General features: G+C 41.5%; 1 pseudogene; it reads left to right on the forward strand.

Annotated features, from left to right (window-relative positions):
* Positions 1-6,813: 6,813 nt before the first annotated feature.
* Positions 6,814-13,813, forward strand: LOC132229740 (E3 ubiquitin-protein ligase RNFT1-like; annotated as a pseudogene).
* Positions 13,814-16,794: the final 2,981 nt, after the last annotated feature.

The following is a 16,794-nucleotide window of genomic DNA, read 5'->3' on the forward strand; positions in this document are numbered from 1 at the left end:
GCGCCCCAACCCCCTGATCGGCCCTGCTCTGTGGGTGATAGAGGGCGGTGCCCCAACCCCCTGATGGGCCCTGCTCTGTGGGTGACAGGGGGTGGCACCGCAACCCCCCAATTGGCCCTACCCTGAGCGTGACTGAGGGTGGCATCACAACCTCCCAATCTGCCCTGCTCTGTGCATGACGGGGCGGCGCCCCAACTCCCCAATTGGCCCTGCTCTGAGCCCGACCAGGGGCTGCACCTAGGGATTGGGCCTGCCCTCTGCCACCCAGGAGCAGGCCTAAGCCAGCAGGTCGTTATCTCCCAAGGGGTCCCAGACTGCGAGAGGGCACAGGCCGGGCTGAGAGACCCCCCTCCCCCCCGAGTCCACAAATTTTTGTGCACCGGGCCTCTAGTATTAATATATTTAATCATCACACCAACCCCGAGGGTTAGGTGTTATTATAATTCCTATTTTATAGATGAGGAAACTGAGGCACAGAGAATCTAAGTTACGCAACTACTGATCATAGAGCCAGAAGTGAAATCCTGGCCATCTGGTTCCAGAGACTGGGCTCTTAAACGTTCCAATGAACTCCTTACATTACGGGGTAGCTATCCTGCCTGAACAATGCACAGGGACTTTCCTGCCCCGCCCTCCCCTCCATCCACATTGACCAAACACCCAGACCAGAGACTGAGCAGACTTAGAAGCAAATTCCTGAGGAAGCACTTATTCCACTGGGGCAAGACAGGGGTGGAGGAGAGGCTTCTAGAAGGAAGATGACCCAAAGGAGGGAGAGGAATATTTTTCTCTAATAACCATAATAGACATCATGACATGGAGTGACCCCAAGTGTCTAGAACAAGAACTCACTCTTTTTTAGAAGCAGGGTAAGTCAAATCAAATAGAGCTGCCATTCTAGAGTTGGACCAGCCCCCTGGTTGGAAGGTAAAACTCAAATCCAAATTAAAGTATATTTTTACCTTCACAACAATTTTCTTTATTTTTTTTTCTAAATATTTTTATTGATTTCTAAGAGGAAGGGAGAGGGAAAGAGAGATACAAACATCAATGATGAGAGAGAATCATTGTTCGGCTGCCTCCTGCACACCCCACACTGGGGATTGAGCCTGCAACCCGGGCAGGTGCCCTGACCAGGAATTGAACAGTGACCTCCTGGTTCATAGGTCGACACTCAACCACTGAGCCACACTGGCCAGGCCGCACAAAACAATTTTATAAGATTGACTGGCAAAAGTAAAATTGCTATAATAGGCAGTAAGACATTTCCTCCCACAAAAGGGAGGTCCTGTAGTTATATAAAGAAACTTAACAGATTGGGACATTTTGCCCAAAACCTTCCTGATGCCAGCTTCCTCATAACAGTAACAGGGAGCCTTTCGAGTTGCCATGTGAATGTCTCACACAATTATCTTACTTCCCAAGGGATATTTTCCCAAAAGGAAAGAAAAGAAAAACCTAAGTCGAAAGAGTTTTCCTCTTTTTTTTCTGTCAAGCTTGGTCCTTGAAATGAAAAACACAATTGCACTCAGCCAAGAAGACAAAAATTAACTTTGCTAAAAGAAAAAAGGGAGGTCACCTGAAAAGCCTGATTCTTTGGGTAAATTAGTTCAGCATCATGACGCCTCACACCCAAAATATAGTCTCTTGAAAGATTTAATAACTTTTATACCAGGCCCAGTAATATTGCCCCTTGGAGCCAATAAGTCCTTCAGGAAAAGTCAATAACTTGGGGATTTTCTTGCAAAAAGAAATCTGCTCTTTACTGATCCCAACTACTGTCCAAAAATGGAATTCAAACAGAATTATAACATACCAAAACACATGCAACTTTTTAACAAGACAGCATAATGCCCTGACTACCACTTAGAGGAGAAATAAAAAGAATGGAATTTATAAAAAAAAAAAAAAAAAAAAACTAGAGGCCCAATGCACAAAAATTCATGCAAGAGTAAGCCTTCCTTCCCCTGGCTGCCAGCACCGGCTTCCCTCCGGCACCCAGGACCCGGGCTTCGCTCTGGTCTAATTAGTATAGTACCCTTTTATTATTATAGATAATGCGTGTGCCAATAGGCTCAGGCCCAGCTATACCAGAAGGCTAGTGAAGTATTTAATGCATCTACATGTGGAATTCATGGGAATTTGACATCTACTAACATAGACTGATTTGGGTGTGTTATATTGCTGATTTAAATTCCAAAAGTAGCTGGGCCTTTGGTAATATGCTTTCCCTAATTGGGGAACAACTCCTGGTAAAGTTAAAAACAAATCAAGTATATCCTTTCTTCAATTTACACAATTGCTGTAGTCATGAAAACTTCAGTCTGTTTTTAAATCTTGCAAAAAATATTATGAGTTTATATATAAAATGTTATTAGGTCCTAGACTCATAATAATAAACAAGTTTTTCACATACCTGAGTGACTGGTGAGGGATTCAAAAATTATGCAGAACATCAAACAATTCTTCCTTCTGCAGGGCTGTCCAGCAAATCACAATTTTCTTGTATCCCTAACCTTTGCTCATAAATTGCCTGTAGCATCCCTCCAAAACCAAACATCCCCCAATTTTCCAAAATGCTAGGGAGCAGTATAACAAGCACAGTTTAGAAGAAATCTCACTTTAAAATTCAACTTTTCAGACTTCACTTTGACTATCATCTGCATCAGAAGAATAGGAACACGTTTCACCACTAACGACCTGGGTGACCTGGAGCAATCCCTCAGCCTCTCTGATCACCAGGTCTTCTGTAAACAGGGAACGGTGATGTCTTTGCAGCAGGACCACAAATTTAACTCACACACAACTCAGCAATGTCTTAATTGTCCATAAACTAATCTGGCATTTCTCCCGGGCGCCCATTCACTGGTTAATGGGAAAATAATTAACTATATGTCCAATGCAGTTTAAATTTAATCCAATCTGATCATTTAAACAACGCCTTTGGGCAATGTTGGGAATCTCTAAGAGAAAAATACTATTCGGGCTCCCAGCAGGGCCGGCTTCATGGGTCTGACACCTGTGCTGTTGCACAAGGCCCTGCTCTTAAAGAGGCCCACACCTGGTTAAATGCTCTACTGTAAGGGTGTTTAAATTCTTCATTTTTGAGCAAGGGACTTGTATTTTCATTTTGCACTAGAGACAGAAAATTATGTAGCCAATGCTGGCCCTCAAACAGCTGCCTTCTACCCCTACTTCTTTCCCTAAGATGACACCTAGGTAGCTGAGGGAGAGAGGTGTTGATGGGTCCTCATGACACTGAGGGAAGGGCCCCCTGGCCTTGTGGGGGTCACTGGCAGGCATTGGAAAGTTAATGCAAGTCTCAAGACAATACCATTATTCACTGGGGACTTCCTGCTTGGTCAGGAAGCAAGTTACACCTCTGCACGGCTCAGCCTCACCCCAGCTATGTTGGCTGCAGACTGTGGAATGAATACTCCCCTCACCCAGGCTACTGGCCTGGAAGTTCACCCTTCCTTCTCAGGGCAGGGTGGGTAGATGGTGACTTGGAAGACCTACTGGCAATGGTCATCTGATCCATAAAACATGGGAATTAGGAGCAGCACAGGAAAACAAAACCATAAGACCCCCTTCTGTCCTTGGTGCATGGCCAAGTTGTTATGGTCAGACCCTCAAGTTGGTACAAGTGAACAGGACAAGAGATGAACTTTGCAGGGTCCCCCAACTTGGTAAAGGTCAATCTTCCCTCTTTGTGTTCACTGTTACTCTCGTTTTTTTGTAACACAGCTCCTTTCCAAGCCATGGGGGAAATTACAAGACACAAATCCCTATCTTCTCTTCCCATTTTTTTCACACTCTCCTTGGCCAAATGTCCTGCTTCCTGATGCTGATCTTTTTAAGCCTAAACTGTGTGCAGAAGTGTCTTCTCTATACAATGGGGACCCCCTCTATGACCTGAGTTTCTGGGGCTCAGCTAGTAATGTGTGAAATGGAAAATAAAGTAATTTAGCAAACCTTCTATTTCCACAACACCTGGCTAAGAAAGAGGTCGAGAGTCCATCTTCTCTTTCTCTAGGATACTAAAGCTCATGGCTCCCCTTCAGAGGTCTGCCCTTTGCAACAAAATATAACATAAGAAGGAAATTAAAATGCATCCATTTAGCATTTGCAAAAACATGAAGTCAAGAACATTTGTTTTGCAGATTGGTTTTGAGTTTGGTTTTTAGGTACCTTCTCTTTCAGCAACCCTGCCTTTTTTTTTTTTTTTACAGTTAATTCTTGAGTATATGCAATATCTAAAGCAATAGAAAAAGGAGGCTGCACGTGACTATTTGGAATTAGCTCCACCTCAAACCTCCTACTTCAATCCCACTAGGTCCCCACCATATCCAAAGATGAATTCATTCACCTTTCCCTCAAACTAGCCTTTCTTCTTGGTTTTCTTCTTTTATCATCAATAGAAAATGACGTTAGAACAGCAGTTCCCAAACTTTTCTGGTTCACAGCATCCTTAGTGTCTTGCTAATTTTTTCATAGTACCTCTAGACTAAAAGAAATACTTATTACATTCATTTATTAAGTGGTTAGAGCCAAACAACTTTCTAAGTTTGTATGTCCTAATAACTTAAATACATTTGAAAAAATAATACATATATATTTTAAATAATATTTTCTTTTATTCATAAAGCACATTTACTTAATAATGGCATATATGCACCTGGTGGGCACTGCACAACTTTGCAATCTTCGAATCAAATTGAATACTGCCACCCTCACTTTCTGTTCCACAATGATTCTTATGCAATACTTGCTTTTTATCACAGCAACCACCAAAAATCCAGCTTTGCAAGGAGGCAACAGCACCAAAAGGAATGTATGCTATAATGTTGACACTGTAACCTACATTAAGCGAGTAGTTTGCATGATGTCCAACAGTCACAGGGTATAATTCTGTTTACATCAAAATTTTTTAAAAAAATCCCACAACACTCCCTGTGAATTCATTGTGGTATCCCAGGGCACCTCAGCTGAAGTTTGGGAACTGCAGGGTAAGAATGATAGTTCAGAGCATGCTGCGATAGATTATTAAAGTAATGACCCCCATGAATCAGGCCTCTCTGTACCCATGCACTGGAGCCAATGTGATTTGCTTTGGCCAATAAGACATTGGTAAATGTGACACACGTAGAGGCTTGAAAACTACAGATGCTCTAGGGTTTGCCCTATCTTGCTTCTGCCCCCATATGACACACCCAAGCTAGGCCCCTAGAAGATGAAAGACCTTGTGGAGAGAGGCCCCAGCCATTCCAGACCCTTGCATGAGGCCAGCGAGACCATTACTCCATCCAAGCCAAAACAGACCAAAAGAGCTGTCCACTGATCCATAAATCAAAAAACATACTGAAACGTTTTACATTTTAAACCACTATGTTTTGGGTGCTTTTTAGGCAACCAAAGTAACTCATAGAATGTTAAAGCAATTGCACTTTATACTTTAGGTCATAGAAAACCAATAAAAGAATTAATTTCTTTAGTTGAATAGAGTTATTAAATGGATGAGAGCATGATCACTCAATTGTCCCCTTGGAATCCTCTTAGAAATACCTTGTGATTTCCGGTCTGATAGCCTCAGGAACAGATCCGGAATTCATAACCCTTTCATGGTGAACAAGATTTAAAAATTGACTTCATTCGTCTAACCACAGTTCCTAAAACTAACACAGTCACTAACATAAGTGATCAGTACATATAGAAAAGTCTGTCTGTAAGGAAGATGTAAATTGCAATTTGGTTGTCAAGAAGGTACACAGATACCTTTTTGCAAAGTATAAGAATAGCCCGTTTAACCAGAATTCAGATTGCTGACAACTATAACCAGAGTGGCAGAAACCCAGCCACAAACATGGAAATGGCCTCACAGTGGCAGAAATTTGTCTGCCACAAGATGTTGAATTTTTATGCCAATCAGAGCCATTCCAACCAAATGCTAATTCAGTATAGCAGAGTCTCAACCAGAGCTCACAGAATGTCAAGTGGACATTTTCCAGCAGGGGAAGTAGGGCCGACAATCTGACATGACCTTGAAAGTATAACCAGGAGCTGCTCTTCAGGACTACATGGTTCAATGTGTTCAAAGAACATCACCATTCCACAGCACAATAACATATATTCTTTATAAGAAAGAGACTGAATCATCAAGAAATGATGAATGTTTATGGAAATAAGTTGAAAGCCCTTAAAAATTTTTTTCATTAATGATTATTAAGAAAAATAGTATAGGCTCTTACCAGTAAAGTAGTAACTAGAAATTTTGCTAATGTAAAAAATTCCATTTCCCAGAAGCCTTTGCAAATAATGATGATTTTGGCATCAACATAAATAAGAGGTAATTCTGTGCACCTCCTCTCTCTGAGCTTATTTATATATTTGTTTTAATATATTTTATTGATTTTTTACAGAGAGGAAGGGAGAGGGATAGAAAGTTAGAAACATCGATGAGAGAGAAACATCAATCAGCTGCCTCCTGCATACCCCCTACTGGGGATGTGCCTGCAACCAAGGTACATGCCCTTGACTGGAATTGAACCTGGGACCCTTCAGTCCGCAGGCCGACGCTCTATCCACTGAGCCAAACCGGCTAGGGCTGAGCTTATTATTTATGGTTTAATCTCTTGAGTGGGAGAATTCTCCCAGCCCTCAACAGCCCTGGGATGCCTGAAAGGGTATTATGTTAATTGAAATAAGCCAGTCAAAGAAAAACAAACACCATAAGATTTAAGTTATATGTGGAATCTAATAAACCAAATAAACTAACAAACAAAATAGAAACAGACTCATAGACATAGAGAACAGATGGACAGCTGTCAGAAGGGAGGTAAGTTGCTCGGCTGGGTAAAAAGATGAAGGGATTAAGAAAAAAACTCACAGACATAGACAACAGTGTGGTGAATACCAGAGAGAAAGGGAGATTGGGCATCTTAGTTGGCAGTTAACTGCCAATCTTAGTTGGCAGTTAACTGCCAATCATAGTTGGCAGTTAATTTGCATATAGCCCTGATTAGCCAATGAAAAGGGTATCGTCGTACGCCAATTACCATTTTTCTCTTTTATTAGATAGGATATCATTTGTATATTGTATTATGTGCTTAACACCCAAAGTCAAGTCTCCTTTTGTCACCACTTAGCCTCCCTTTATCCTCTTCCACTCCCCTCCCGGTTAATTTGCATATGTAGGCACAATGCAGGGAGGCGAAAGGGACAGCAGGAAGAAGCCCCCTGCCACTGACAGTGATCGGAAACCCAGGGGGGAGCTAAGAGCTGGGGGGCAGGGCAAAGGCGGCCCTGCCCCCCAGCCATGATCGGAGAATCAGGCGCCTTTGCCGCCCTGGCCAGTGATAGCAGGAAGTAGGGGTGGAGCCAGCGATGGGAGCTGGACACGGTCGAAGCTGGCAGTCCCGGGAGCTAGGGGCCCCTTGCCTGGGCCTAAAGAGGAGCCCACGATCGCGGGGCCGCTGCAGCTGCGGGTCCCCGCTGCCCGGGCCGGACGCCTAGGCCAGAGGCGTCCTGCAGGGGCAGGGGCGGAGCCTGCAACCGCGGGGAGCTGGGGGTCCCCTGCCCAGGCCTGACACCTCTGCCAGAGGCCTCAGGCCTGGTCAAGGGGCCAATCCGATGATTGGTGATCGGAGGGTGATGAGGGTAAACTCCTCTGGCCGAGGCATCAGGCCTGGGTGGGGGGCGGAGCCGGGGATTGGGGGGATATGATGGTCCCCTTGCCCAGGCCTGAAGCCTGGGTCAGAGGGGTCAGGCTTGGGCGGGGGGTGGAGCAAGCGATCAGAGGGAGATGGGGGTCCCCTGCCCAGGCATGATTCCTGGGCCAGAGGCCTCAGGCCTGGGTGGGGGCCAGAGCCAGTGATTGGGGGGAGATGGGGGTCCTCTGTCCAAGCCTGACACCTCTGGCGGAGGCGTCAGGCCTGGGCAAGGTGCCGATCAGGCGATCGGAGGGTGATGGGGGTCTATGCCTCTGGCAGAGGCGTCAGGCCTGGGCAAGGGGCCGATCAGGCGATCGGAGGGTGATGGGGGTCTATGCCTCTGGCGGAGGCGTCAGGCCTGGGCAAGGGGCCGATCCTGCGATTGGAGGGGGATGGGGGTCAACGCCTGAGGGCTCCCAGTATGTGAGAGGGGGCAGGCTGGGCTGAGGGACACTCCCCTCCCCACACACACCCAGTGCACGAATTTCGTGCACCGGGCCCCTAGTATTATAGAATTGTACAGCTGAAACCTATATAATTTTATTAACCAATGTCATCCCAATAAATTCAATGAAAAAAATTTTAAAACAAAAAGTTCTTGTTAGGCCCTGTATCTCAAAGAAAGAAGGAGGAAAAGGAGGAGAAGAAAGAGAAGGAGGAGGAGGAGGAGGAGGAGGAGGAGGAGGAGGAGGAGGAGGAGAAAACAGCAGCTGGGAAAAGCTAACCCAATTCCAGAACGCCTATCAGTGACCAAAACCCTATTTACCCCTCTAAGGAAACTGCTTGAGAAGCAAAAGAATGAAAGAAAGCTTATACCAGCCACCATTAACATAGTAAACAAAGCCATAAATACAGCCTATATGAGGCAAAAATATAATTAACCTTTTTTACATAGTTACACAGCTTTAGAAAATATGGGTAAGAAAAAAGGAAAAGAGCAGACTATATAAATATATATATTAAGTGTCTATATCCTATATAATAAAAGCCTAATGTGCAAATCAACCGAACGATGGAACAACCCTTGGAACGACCAGTTGCATGATGTGTACTGACCACCAGGGGGCAGATGCTCAACACAGGAGCTGCCCCCAGCCCACAGGCCCCAGGCCAGCCAAGGTGGGTGCCAGTGGGGGCTCCACCCCAATCACCACACCAGTCGCCCCACAGATTGGCCCTGATCACTGGCCAGGCCCCATGCATGAATTTCGTGCACCGGACCGCTAGTAAATACATATTAAGTTTGTTCATATGTAAAATGCTATATTAGAATCTTCTTCACTTAACAATATACAGTATACCTCAATGGGATCAATTTAAATTGATGCATCATTTTCAATTTTATAAACATAGCATTTTAATCAATCCCATGGTTTTGGATATCCAAATTTTATTTTTTTGTTGCTGTTATTTCTTGGGGGTATCAGGAACCTTACTTCAATACTAACTGAACAATAGAGAGGCATCAAGACAGATGGAAGTAAAATATCAGTCTTATTTTGTAAAAGTTGGATGGAAGACATGGATCAGGTGTGCAGCCCAGTGAGATTCCTCACACGGTATCTAGAAATAAACAGAATTCCCCAGACAGGCACAGACAAAGCTGGAAAACTGCAGGCCTCCCAGTGGAAGGAGGCCTTCCCCATAAAAGCTTCACGTTGCAGGAAGCCAATGAGAGCACATGCTCTCTGCAGGCAGACAGGTCCCAGGGTGTGAGAATGGAGGCAGCAGAGTCCTGACTGCTCAACCAAACAAGTTACTCCTGCAGAGGAGTGTGTGGAGGGAAAGGAACTATGAATATCACAGAAGTGGCTGTCCTTCCACACAGGAACTAAGCACAAGGAAGTAACCACCCAATGTCACTTTAAAAAGAGGCTGCAGTGAATATGCTTAAATTGACACCTTTATGCATGTGTCCTATTATTTCTTAGAACAAATTTCTGGAAGTGGGGTTCCTAAGTCAAAGGTAAAAGCCTTTCTATCAAATAGCAGAGACTGCCTGCACAGATTTACACTCCCAGCAGCAGCGGTGGAAGTGTCCACTTCTTCACACCCTTTGCTATTGTGGTAGAGTAAAATGATACCTCATTATGTTGGGGTTTGCATTTCTTTGTTTATTTACCATTTCTATTTCTTCTTTTCTGACTCCCTTGATATGCCCTTTACCCGTTCCTCTAGTGAGATTTTCATCACGTTCTTATTCACTTATATGATGTATAAATATTGAAGTAAGTCACTCTTCTTAATCTTAGCATTGTGATGCATTTGAGTGGCAGTTAGAATCATAAGCCTAGCAAAGCATGATACTGATATTGAGAGTGATTATTTCCATCTTTATTACAACTTTTACTTATACCAAAGCAAGAATCTATTTGAGAAAGAGATAGGTTTTTGGAAAAGGTCAATATCTATAGCCCACAAAGGTGCTTAGATTTAATATCTCCTGATAATTAAGTCTATGCTCTGACATTTTTATTCCAAATTTTGAGAAACTTTATGATTATTGTTCCAGAAATTTCTAATAATAAAAAATCTTTACAGACATACTTTATTCCAAGCATATATAGCACATGGAAATCTGAAATTTTTGAGGAAAAAAAAATAACTCAGAGTAATTCCTTGTTCTCTTTATTAAGGGATTGCTAGAACCTTAAGATATAAACTATTGACAAGGTACACTGTTAAAATGATTGAACTCACACACACTTTATAGAATTAGCAGATAGTTCCCAGGATTTTGATACAGAATTTGCCAAGGATAACAATTTTATTATTTTTAGGTATTACAATTGATCACTGACAAATAGAAGATGATTTAAAGAATGGATTATTCAATAATATTTTTGTAAGGGTTCTTAAAGTAATGGATATTGAATAAATGCTAGAAAGCAATGCCTTGACCAAAGTGGCTATGGTCATGCTTCCTATTAAGAGAATTTCCATTCTTAGCAGAAACATGTACACCTTAAAATCTACCAAACCACTAAATAGCAGAATTCTGGGATTTCTCCTATTATGTATTATGCCAAAACTTTCCTCCATCATCTTTCTATTTTTTCATAAGGTATAACAATGCCTGTTAGACCCCTCATCATATGTTACTATTCATTAGTTCAATAAACATTTTTTCAATGTTTTTAAGAACCTGCTAACAAACATCCTTAAGAACTTAGTCTGTGCTACATTAGGAGCTAAGATTACAAAGATAAGTTAAACTGTTCCTACCCTCAAGGAAAACCTGGTCTAGAGTTTATGGTCTAGGAGGGCAAATAGTTAGTCTATAGTTTACATAGTAGGGGAGATGGGTAGACAACAAGAAAATCAGAATTCACTGTGACATAACCAAGCACTGGCTGCTAAGACAACCCAAGGGAGCAGTCACTGACTGTGGCTGAGGAAATCAAAAGAGACTTCCAAGAGGAAGTGAAGAGTCCCTGAGTCCTGGAGAATGAGCAGGTTCTAACCCCCAAAAAAGGGGGGGGGGTTGGTGAGGGTAAGTCAGGCCTGTGTACAGAGGCAGAATGGGTCACAACATGGAGTTCTGTTTTGTGAGAGACTGCACTACAGAAGAAACAATAATATTTCAAATCTTATTATTGAAAATTTATCATCCGCTGGTTACCTTATTAAGTCCTTGACATATCAATATATGCTGACCAAAAAAAATTGATGTGGAAAAAATTATTCTTACCCTCCTCCCCCAATTCACAGTTGAAGAAACTGAAGCCCAATGAGATTAAGTAACTTGCCCAAGATATATTTTGCAAGTGGCTAAGATATATTCCAACTAGAGGTTCTGATTCCAGAGCTTAGGCTCATCGGCTGGCTAATCATGAATGGATTTTTATGTCATGATAAGGAATTTGAACTTGACCTTCAAGGCCACAGAGGCTAAGAAGGATTTAAGGCAAAAGAATGACATGGTCAGTATTGCCTTTTAAAAGGATGGTCCAAGTTCATGGGGGGAAGAAGTGAGGCTAGATCTGAGTGGCAACCCTGCAGTTATGCAGTGACAACCTTCATGGCCATATTTAATGTAACTGCAAGCCAGGAGGTGATTACAGCCATCCACACATAAAATGTATGAAGGGTGGAACTAAGGAAGGGTAGTGACAGAGAAAAAACAGGGTCATAATGCAGCACTATTAATGATGTAGGCTCAACAGTAGTTGATGGCTGGTTAGATGATGATGGTGATGCAGAGAGAGCAGTCAGAGAGAGTGGGGTTTTTTAGTCAGTCTCGCTAAATTGGAACCACATTTTAGAATCACCTTTCCTGTTCAGTTCTGGATTAGACTAAGCCAAAACAGAAACTTACGCAACAATTGGAAAGTGACAGGAAGCAGCCGGCAGTACGCTTTGCCGCCAGCAAGCTCTGAAGGTCGGTGTGGTTAGAAATGAGGAGAGATAGACACAGAGATACCAGCAAGGGCCAGTCTGTCCTCTCTCTTTCCCCGCTCTGCACCCTCTTCTGCTCCTTCTAGCTTTTTCCTCTCTGCTTGCCCCACTGACCCACCATCAGATGCCTGACAGCAAACTCACAGGCAAGAACTAGGACCAGGTTTTCCATAGACCTGGACACCAGCTACCTTTGCAGTCCCTCTCAGCAGGTTCCCCTCAAGCTCTCACTTGTCCACCATGCCTGTGCTTAGGAGGGTTTTACTTAGTGACTGCCCTGATTAGCCAACTCTCATCCCGCACTCCCTACTTTTCCAGCTTCAGATTTGATCCCAGCAGGGTTTTTGTTTTGTTTTTGTTTTTGTTTGTTTTATTTTGTTTTGTTTTGTTTTGTTTTGTTTTGTTTTGTTTTGTTTTGTTTGTTTGTAGCAATTAAAAAGATGAGTCTAAAATTCATCTAGAATTCCGAAGGTCCAAACAGCTTTGAAAAAGAACAAAGTTGGAAGACTTCCACCATTTGATTTCAAGACATATTATAAAGGAGTTCATAACAGAGCTATAAAGATGGACAACCAAATTAAAGAGGGGCAAAATATTTGGAAGAATTGCTGCCTGAGATAACTGGGAAAGCAGGCCACAAGCCTACTAAGTCTGTAGCTCTGGGGGAAATGGTTGTTGGCCAGAGAATAATTGTGGGCTTGCTTTTACTTTGTACCTCAGGCAAAGTATTACAAGAGATGAGCTCAGGAAATAATTGACCACTTTGCAAGCAGAAATTGAGGATCTAAAAATTGGAGGCCTGGCTAGAAAATTTACAAAAGCTATGCACCAAGATGGATGGGAGAAGGGCCTTGCCTTCATTCTGGAGATGTTCCTATCTATATAAAGTCTATGCCCAAAAGATGTTCTGAACATGGAATTTCTTAGAATTTGGCTTCTAATAACTTCTCTACATGAGAAAAGAAAAGCATTGTAAACCAGACTTTTCTAAGAGAAAGGTAGGTGCTCAAAGATTCGCTATGCTTGGTTACTGGTATTGTTCACAGGACCTCTGCTCTCTCATTCTGTCACTTTATTGTAACAATCTTTTAAAATCCACGTTTTGATCATTCGAGCTTCTGGGAAGTACTTTGGATTGTCGGAATTACACTTCATTTTGAAATTTCTTTTCATAGGCTCAACAAGCTTTATTCTATTGGTGCCTTCTTTCATAGTTCCTTTAAAATCTAAGAGTTACTGGTGTAAGCTGTTAGAAGAATTATGTCAGTACATATTGCTGAATTTCAGTTTTGTTTCATTACTTCATTAGCTATGGGGAGTTTGCTGATATAGCCAGGTAGATCCTTGGGATATTACTGACTTTGTTCTAACCCATTTTAAAGCTTTTGGCTTTTTTTATATATTTAAGAACTTTCAGGCGGGTTTTATGAATATGTTTTACACAACCTCATTATGGAGTGACTTGTTCAGGAATGGATGGCCTTTGTTCCGTATGTCAATCTGAATTTCAGCACTTCTTCCCATCTGTCAGCCTATATTGTCCAAAGAGTGTATTTATTACCTTATGGTTGTACAGAGAGAAAACACGTCCACCGTGCAGAACCGTGATTCCAGACCATATAAACAAACGGAAAGATGGGGCTACTGCATCACATCTTCAAATACAATTCAGACCACAAAGCATTAATTTCAGTGGGTTACAATGACTATTATTAAAGGCATTAGGATAGATTTCAGTGCTAAAAATTAAGAAAAAGTTTTTCCAAAAATTTTTGAATACTAAAATAAGATTTAAGTGTGTATTTCAATTTTTTAATTAAATGAATAAAAGAACACAGTGGTTTTAAAATATGTAATATTCAACTACATATATGTGTGAATATTTTTCTACCCGACTTACTTGACAGATAATTGCAGTATAAAAGTATAAATGTGTTTTCTTGTTCATGTTACCAAAAAACAGCAACTAAGTGAGGTGCTACTAAGATCCCTCCTGTGAAATCTTCCCTGATTCCAGTGAGGTGGGTTCCCTCCCTTCTCTGAAGTCCGTCAGCTCTCCCTGTCACTCAGGAAGCTACCATTTTGCTTTGCAGAAGAGCTATTTTCTGGTCTTGTCTGATCTCCACTCTAAATTGTGACCCCCTGAGGATCAGGAATATTTCTACTCCTTTTTATATTCCCCATACCAGGTATAGCACCTTGTATATACACAGTGGATGTTCAATAAGCATTTTCTGAATGTTAGAATTTTAAGCCCACACCAGTAGTCATTGTGCTGTTTGGTCCAGAGCTTAACTGTTGGGTAATGTCTGATGTTTTCTCATGGGAGGAAGGCAATTTTGTAAAAGGATTTAGTGATAATGAATAGGGAAAGTAAAAACAGTGCCTAGCTGTATCACAAAAATTAAAACTGTCCCATGAGCAAATAGATTACTGACTAGAAGAAGTTGAAATCCAATTTTTGCAAGCTCTTTACTGAAAAAAAAAATTTATAGAAGAAACTTAATTAACTTTGAAAATGTCATATCAACATTTTCTCTTAAACAATCCAGTGAGGAGAAAATGGACAGTTGCTTCCCCTTCTAATATCAATACCATTAGCAAATGGTATTGACACACCAGGGCTATACCATTAGTAGGTGGGTGCGGAGGAAGTATTGATTATCTGTAATGTCCCCACATTGGTGATGTAAGACAACTGGAAGCTAAAATATGGGGAAAAATCATCATTATTCAGTATGGAATGGTCAAAGTCTAAAGTAGAAAGGATCAATGTCAATAAAATACTGAAGTGTACTGAATGTGTTCACTAAAATTGGGAATATAATCAAGGAGACATATGCTTAAAGTCTAGGTCGGGACAAACTTAGGGTAAGTAGAAATGTGTACAAGTTTTTTAAGAGGGTAAACTTTAGTTTTTTGTTAACTTAAGAAACAAAGGTACATAAGAATGAAAATATAAATAAATCAGTGGGTAATATTGCCATAGTTTATTAATAGTAGAGAGATTTTTGTGGAAGTAGTTCCCAACCTGTTGGATTCTGGGGCCCCTTAACCACTGTAATTATTATAAGGAGACCTTAACTACATTCACACAGCAAACCTTGTCTATGACATGCAAATTATATGCCTGACACATATGCATTTCCATTTGACATAAACACATAGATGCTTACTGATGAGTAACACAATGTTCAGATAGGTGGGGGAAGCCAGGCAGGCTGATGCAGTAGGGTCACACTCACATGGGAAGGGCTGTCAGAGGGAGGGAGAGAACTCATTGGGCGGGGATACATGATCAGTGAAAGGGGTCGTGGCCAGAGACTGGGCTTTGAAAGGCCCTGAGCAGAAAAGTGAGAGGGAAGCAGCCAGCAAGATGGCATAAGCTATGTTGTGAGCACTAGGACCTCTCAGATCTTCAGGAAAATTACCACATTCATAAAATCCTATGTATGATTAATTTTTATGGGAAATGTTTAAGAGACTGAGCTTCTGGATTTGACCTAGGGTTCATCCCAAACAGCAAGGAAGTGAGCGTGAAGGGAGGAAGCACGAGGAATTTAAATGGGGGAAACTCAAGGAAACATGAGCAGCACATTGCCTATTACAGGCCCTCGAAATGGAGGTCTCACCTATTTAATCTGATCTTGAAGGACTTAGAAGCCTTGGGAAATAAGTGAGTTTCTTATATAAATTCACTTAAAAGTGTTCCTGATTCCTTAGAAGTTTTTGTCATTATGTGTTTCCTTGATGGAAACATGCAAAAATAAAATTTTACATTAAAAAAATCAATCAGTACTACAAGAATTCAGACCACTATTTTCAGAGCATTGGCCCGTTATGAATTATATCAAGAGGATTACAAATTGTCACCTTCACCAGAGAGGAAAGGCTGAGTGGAGTCCTCTGCAGAGCTGTGAATGCCACGTAGGCCACTGTATAACACAGGCCTTAGCTGACAGGTGCCCCATAAGTTTTGAAGTTAAGAAAGAATGGGTATCTGGAGAAAAATAATTTAGTAGAAGAGAATAGAAAAAAAAACTTATGTGATGTCTATATGTGAGGTGGCTTTGTTACAGGATTACTGGATACTGAGGCTGACTCCAAGACCTCTTTGGGTTATTTAAAAAAGTAGAGTGTACATGACAGCAAGTTCCCAAATCATGGCTCTGCTTGCATTTCTATGGCAAGCATTAAATATTTGTTAAGTATGGCAATAAAACATATAAAAAATTCATTATTAAAGAACCTTCACTCTATCCTCCCTCCACCCACTGGCGCTTTTTTTCCCTACAAAGCTAATAACTTTTCTATGTTAATTAGGGAGAAAGATCGTTTATATGTAATTCTCTTTTTGTAATTTTTTTTTACCACCTTCAAAAGTTTGAGCTTTGTTTTTCACCTTGAAAAATATTTTTGGAAACACATGCACACAGAGATTTTTGTCAATCTCACTTCCAAGTAGAAATGCAAGGTCAGCTTTACTTCGTGTACAGCATTACGGGAATTCTGATGCAATCAGAAGTCAGATGCTCCTTCAAAACCACAGAATTCTCTCATAAATACATATATAGCAACTCAAAAACCTTCTCACTTAATATAGTACCTTTCCTGGGAAGAAACCCAAAAGTTCCATAATCAATATACATAAAACACCATTTAAATAAAACTGTCATCGCAAAGCTTT

The sequence above is a fragment of the Myotis daubentonii genome, chromosome 3 (genome assembly GCF_963259705.1).
Source record: "Myotis daubentonii chromosome 3, mMyoDau2.1, whole genome shotgun sequence".
NCBI classification, from domain to species: Eukaryota; Metazoa; Chordata; class Mammalia; order Chiroptera; family Vespertilionidae; genus Myotis; species Myotis daubentonii.